Below are 6,625 nucleotides of genomic sequence, written 5' to 3' on the forward strand. Positions count from 1 at the left end.
AAGCCACAGTTGATCTCCCCAAATAATTTTATGGCAAGAAGAAGGTCAAGTTTATTTGGCGTTATGATTATAATGCTATCTGTGATAAGCAGGAAGGACACAAAACATACAAGGAAAGGCACTTCCTGATGAAAGCCTAGATATTTCACCTTTACTGGACTTCCCAGGTATGTTTTCATTTTGGTGTGGAGAAGAAAGTTTTCCAGTCTCCACCCTTTATATGTTTCTGAAGTTTTCAAACCACACATGTCTCAGGGCTGTTAAGTTATTAGAATTTGAGTTATTGAAATTTGACTTTCACTTCCACTCCAATCATTACATCTTCCCTAAGAAATAGTATTGATCCAATAAAACTTTCCCAAGGCAATTTTGACTATTTTTTGTTGTTGTACAGTGGGAGAAAATGATCTTCTACAATTTTCTCATGTACTCAGGACAATTTGAAAACACATTGTGTATCAAAATGTAAGTATTTAAATAATCAGGCAGCATATACATATGTAAAATACATATGATACATATGCAAATTAATATCTAAATTTGCTGACTTCACTTACAACCAAATCAACAGACTGGATAGCCTGGTTGTAACCTATCACACGTGTAAAATGCATCAAAATTGTTTTTCTGATAAAATCTTGTAATTTGTCAAACTTTAGTCTCCTAATTTCACTTTGATTATGCTCAAAATCCTACCCCCAGCCCCACAAATGGTCACACTCATTTTCTCATTGTCAGTGTCATCAAAATGCAGCTGTTTTGCCCAAAATGGGACATGTTGAAGTTCCAAGTGAGAAAGCTTACTGAAGTGACTACAAAGACACTGATTGCTTTTTTCTCAGAAAGCAGATTACTTTGCAGTGAGTTTTGTCACCACTATCTTTCCTCCAAAAGTGGGTAAAATGGGCTTAGATCTTGTTAATGCGGTAACACGGCACACTGGGGTCTTTCCCCCAACTTCCAGGTTGTCATGGTGCCATTTGCCCGTGGTCTGAAGACATTGCACACTTCACTAATGTTAGAGGCTCGTGCAAAATGCCAGCTGCTGAGGTGCTTTCTGGAGCCTCGGGCCAAATGGTTCCAGACGCTTACAAGGCAGTATTTGCAAAGTAGTTGTAGTCCATTTAATAAATTGCTGACTGGAGATACAATGGAAGCCATCTAATTGAATTGTGAGTCTATGATTCATTTATTTTTCAAACAATAGCTAACCTTCTCGTCTCTAGGATTTTTACACTCCCCTAACTTCCAAACTTTACAGGTGCTTCAAATCTTTGGACTTCTCTACAGTCCCTTGTGAAGTTGTAATATTTTTCTCAGGTCTGTTTTTACTAATTGTCCAAACTGTCAATGTCCTTCACACAGTCCCCTTCTTTGCTGAGTTGGCTAATGTATGTTGCACTTTCCGCAGAAAAACACAAAAATGTCTGCTTTTGTGTCTCCCATTCTCTCATTCATTTGTGTGATTAGTACTTGAAAATACCTGAGATAAATTGGAGCTCTGTCCTAAAATGTGAAGAATTAGGAAGGGAGTTAATTTTCACTCTTTCTCTGCATTATGATTCCACACTACTGGGCCATAAATTCATGAATGTTAAAATGACCAAAACTGTGTCATTAACCTCTTCATTTGGATTGCATTGTTTTTTCCTCTGGATTTTGGGAAAAATCCAGTTCTAAGGTATAAAAAAAACTTTAGGACTTTCTAATGAGAATGAACAGTATTATTTCATATAATAGTTCTTCTGGATAGAGAATATCTGCATTTCTTTTATTTAAAATATTGCTAAGTAGTTGGAAAAATTAGAATAAAATTTTGTTGGCATCCCAGCAAAATAAGTACACATCCCAAGTAAAAACAAGTCCAGCAGAAGTTCTACAGAAAATATTCACTGGGGTGAGACTAATGAAATTTGCCTGATATTGAGTGATATGAAAATACGTTTCTCAAAGAGGTTCACGTCTCATCAGTCAGGAGGAAGCAGTTGCAGCTTTGGTATCTATCTGGCAGTTTGGGATTTGGGAAGATAGTGAGTCTTTTTTTTTTTTTTTTTTTCTGAGAATACAAAACCGGGTTTTCACTGCTGACACAAATGTGCTCAGAGACGGCTGTGAAATATTTATGGTATGGAATAGTGGGTAAATAGCTAGCATGCACAACTTGAATGCCAATTAATACTCTGGAAAATATTTTCAATGCTTTTAATAATTCAACATGGCTTATTTTACTAATGAAAATCGAGTTTACCATTTCCATGGTAATGTAACTAAGTGGGTAAGGGCGTAAAAATAGCCTGAGGCTCCCGAAAGCCCTGGATGCATTTACTGAGGCTTTATTTCTGCTCCACCTAATAAGACATGCAAACTTCAGCATTAACTACAAGCCAGTCCATTTCATAACCAGATTGCTTGATCTATGTAGTGCTGGATTCAATGAGCATGCTTAAAGAATCTGAAAAATGAGATACATACCAAGATTTAAGTCCCCAGGGACGGCTAAGTGCAATGATCGGAAGGTGACTTGTGTCTGCCAGAGCCCTCTCTGGCGGCCGATCCCAGGGCAGTTCTGTAGGAGTGATCCAGCACCATAAGAAACGGACTTGTAGTTCAGTTCAGTTTTTCTTCAATTAAAGTGCATTGTATCTGGTTGGGAAAAGTGCCGGCTCCCAGATTCTTCATCACTACATCAGAGCATTCCCGATGTCCTTCCTATTAGATAAAATGGCCTTTAAAGTTTGCTAAGAAGATGCGGTGGCAGAAGACAGGTGCTTGCTCCTTAAATCGACATTCAGAGAAAAGAGGGCATAGCTAATGGGTGGGGATGAACACAGCCCCTCTCCTTCCAGGTCCAGCAGGGAAGAAATGGAATGATTTTACCCACTTTGCTACACAGATGATTACAAGACCCGAAGCAATCACCAGGCTGGCTAAGGTACCTCATTTGATCATATTCTGTGAAGACAAAAATAAATGAAAACACAAAATCAGAATCATCTTTTCTAAATGTCTCCTTTCAGCCAAAAAGATGCTCTTTCTCATTGCCACTTACATACAGAAGGTTTGGAGCAGCCTAGCTTGTGGCATAGTCCCTCCCCCGTGACAACCAGCTCTCTCTCTCTCTCATTCTCTCTCCCTCCACTCCCTGCCTCCCTCCCTCCCGGCCCCTGACTCCCTCCCTTCCTGCTTCTCTCTCTCCTCTCCAGCTGCCTTAGTCCGTTGATGCTGCTGCTGATTAATCAGGGATTCTGAAACAAAGAACCTACCTTCTGAAATAGGCAGTAATCTTTCTTCTCTGTTTCTGCGATCCGTCTGCACTGAACGGCAAGGCTGCCAGCCTCCTAGCACCTTGGATAGTTCCTGCTTACTAGGCCCTTTGGAAAAGCAAGAAGAAGCAACTGAAGAAATGGCAAGAGCCGGGAAGCAGCATCGCTCTACTTTGGATTTCGGCTCCCTGGGGCTCCCATTCTCATTAAAGACCTCACATCTAGGCAACAGAACCTCTCTCTTTTATCTAACTGAGCTGAAGTCTGATTAGTAAATAATAAAATGAAAAGAGGGTAAAGAAACCCCTTCATTTATTATTCACTCTAGCACTAGTTCAGTCTTTATGGAGAAGAAAAACAGAAATCTACCGAAAATAAATGTTCTTTTACTACACGGAATGTGTAAGTTATACGCTCCCCCGACCCGCGTGGCTAATGAAAATGGACAACAACTTAAATGGAACATCCAGATCTCGGTTTGATACCCTTATTTGATATCAATTTTGCCTCCACCCTCCCTGCACAGCCGAGCCATGCACACAATTACTGCTGACGCACTTGAGGCTGCTGCTTGGGGAGAGAGGGGAGGAGCCTTTTAACCTCATCAAAACAGCTTCATGCCACCTGCTCCCGTGGCATGAGAACAAAACTAGCTCACTTAGGAAGAACACGCACAGGGCACACGTGTGTGGAACAAAGGTCTTAGACTGCTTGCTGGTTTTTGTTTTTGTTTTTTTAACTAAAATAAGATATAAAATAATTAAAGCACGTGTGTCATTAAGTCTTATAGACTCGTAGTTGAAAATATTTAAGATCATTCTCTTTTTTATATTTCCTAAGAGCTCTCTTCTTTTTCGTCTTAATATCCCACTGGACATATCCTTATACAGCGTGTCACAGACCCCACCTGATATAGGCGTGTGTCTATTAAGTCCAAAGTTTTTATCTAACCCACTTTTCCTCAGAGTAAAAAGTGAAATGTATGTCTTTTCTTGTGTTCAGTTTTTACTCTGATAAAAGCAACAATGCAAAATAAGTTTCTGCTTCATTTGAGGTAAAATATCGGTTTTGGAGCAAAAAAAAAAAAAGTATGTATTATTTAATAGTGACCTGTAGAATTTTTGCCATCACATTCATTTTCAATAACTTTATCATTAATGACCCTCATTTGATTTTCCCAAGGGGTATCCTAACCATTCAAATTCATAACTAATTTCTTAGTAAAGTGTTTTCTGAATATAAAGTAATTTTTTTTTTTTTGCATGCACAGACTATAGAAAATAAACCAAAGTTCACCTTCCCAATTCTTAAAAGCTATCTGGAACTTTGCAGTGGTTTTCTTAAAATTTGTTTATTTAACTTGGTGGGGGCATATAAAGTCAGCACATCACATTACTAGGAGGCTTTTCAATTTCCCATATTTTAAAGTGAGTTCCTAAATGTTATCACATATTTTTTAGTTTTTGTGCATCTGTCTTTTAATTTGAACAGGATATTTATTTAATGTTAAGAACCCGTCTGCAAGATTAGATACAGGAGAAAGACAGGATTGGAGAAAGAGAATAGAGTCTTTTTCTTTCATTCTCTCTTCCCTCCCATATCAGCCCTCCTTCTCGTCCCTCTTTCTCTTTTTCTTTCTGTCTTATGACAGATGTAGTACATGGCAGAAAAGTGCCTCAAGTGTCACTCACAAACTAGCAGTCAGCCACCATGCTGGGGTTAAGGAGTTTGCTTACACTCATTAAGGATTTTGCTTACACTCTCATTATCTTTGGTAGAGAAAAATTCCTAGAGAAGTTCATGTTCAGAACATGGCCAAAGGTGAAAATGATTCTTTATAGGAAAATTATATAACAAATATTCTAGGTAATGGAAATATTTTCTCATGACTGACGATCGTACCAGTTTGAGTGGCTATATACTGAACCACAGTAAGCTCTAGTGCAAAGCCTGTTGCATATGACAAAAACAATACCCAGATAAGTTAACCGACTGGCTCCAGCCTCATTGGTTCATTAGGGTTAAGACCCAAGGTCACTGTACTGATTGCAGGTTCCTCCTCTTTGGGCCACACACTTGTCCTCCGTCTCCTTGTCCCCTTGATTTTATGCACCAAAATAATTCAAACACTGTGAAGAGAGGCTGACAGATAGTTGCCAACTGTAAAAAATAAAGAGAACAATCTTCCATCTTTGTACCATAAAAATGTAAAAGATAAAAGATATTTTTATCTTATAAGAATAGAGAAAGTATATTTTTAAAAAGGAATGTTCTTTAAGTTTAATATTTTCAACTTTAGGAAAATATATAGTATTGTCGTTTCCTCCCTTGCTTTGTTTTCTTTTTCTTTTTTAATTCTCCTCATATCAAAGCATAAGGCTTGGGAGCTATCACATTATACCAACTGCATATTCTCAGGCCCACACTTTCCTCTTTCTAGATGTCAGTGTCTGATGGTTGGGCAATTTCTTCACTGAAGACCCCTCAGTGTAGAAAAGGTTATGGCACCTTTGGGGATTAGTGCTAGCAAGGGGCCTAGAACCATTTCTTTAGGTCTTAACAAATGGAAAAGAAAAGGATCTTTACTCTCAAATAATCTTAGAATCAAATGCAGAAGTCACTTGTTCTTGTTTTAATACTATCTGGAGAATAAAGCACTGGACAAAATTAAAGTTGAAAATCCTCATGTTAAGATCAAGAATATAGAGAGATCACAGAAGTACAAATTACATTAATCATTATGTGTTGGTTTATTTGTTGGGTATCTTCATCAAATACATAGATATTTCTGATGTTAACAGGAAAGCAGTCATTGAGCTGCCTCATGCCTTAGTTATATCTTTCAAAAGTTGTTTAAGTCAGGGTGGGATCTGGTTCTTTCTATAGTTGTACTATAGTGACTAACAGAATCGGATGCTTTGGGGGTTAAATAAGCCCCTCAATGAACTCAGACAGATGAGGACAGTCAGAGCCCTGAAAATGATTCTTAGCCTATCCATCAGCCAGATGGTAGGGAGTGATTTTCATACAAAAGAAAAGTGATGTAAATGAGAAAAGTGAGAATTGAAATAGAGCTATCCAGTTACCTACATTTCAAAGGGCTTATTGAAATACATGAAGATGTGCTCCCTGAAGTCAAGTCATCATTTATAACAAAGCCTTTCTAGTTTTTTTTTTTTTTTTTTTCTGTGAACTGCGATCTATCTATTATTCTTTCCACATTTAGCTTAGGGAGGTGACCCCTCTGTTAAAATGAAATTATTCCACTAGGGAAGAAGCTAATCCCCTTCCCATCCAATCAGGACTTCTGAGCATTCTGGGAACAGCATGAAACGAAAGTACTGGTAGAATGAGAACCATAT

Source organism: Otolemur garnettii, unplaced genomic scaffold (assembly GCF_000181295.1).
Source record: "Otolemur garnettii isolate 467f Iridium unplaced genomic scaffold, OtoGar3 scaffold00013, whole genome shotgun sequence".
Classification (NCBI taxonomy): domain Eukaryota; kingdom Metazoa; phylum Chordata; class Mammalia; order Primates; family Galagidae; genus Otolemur; species Otolemur garnettii.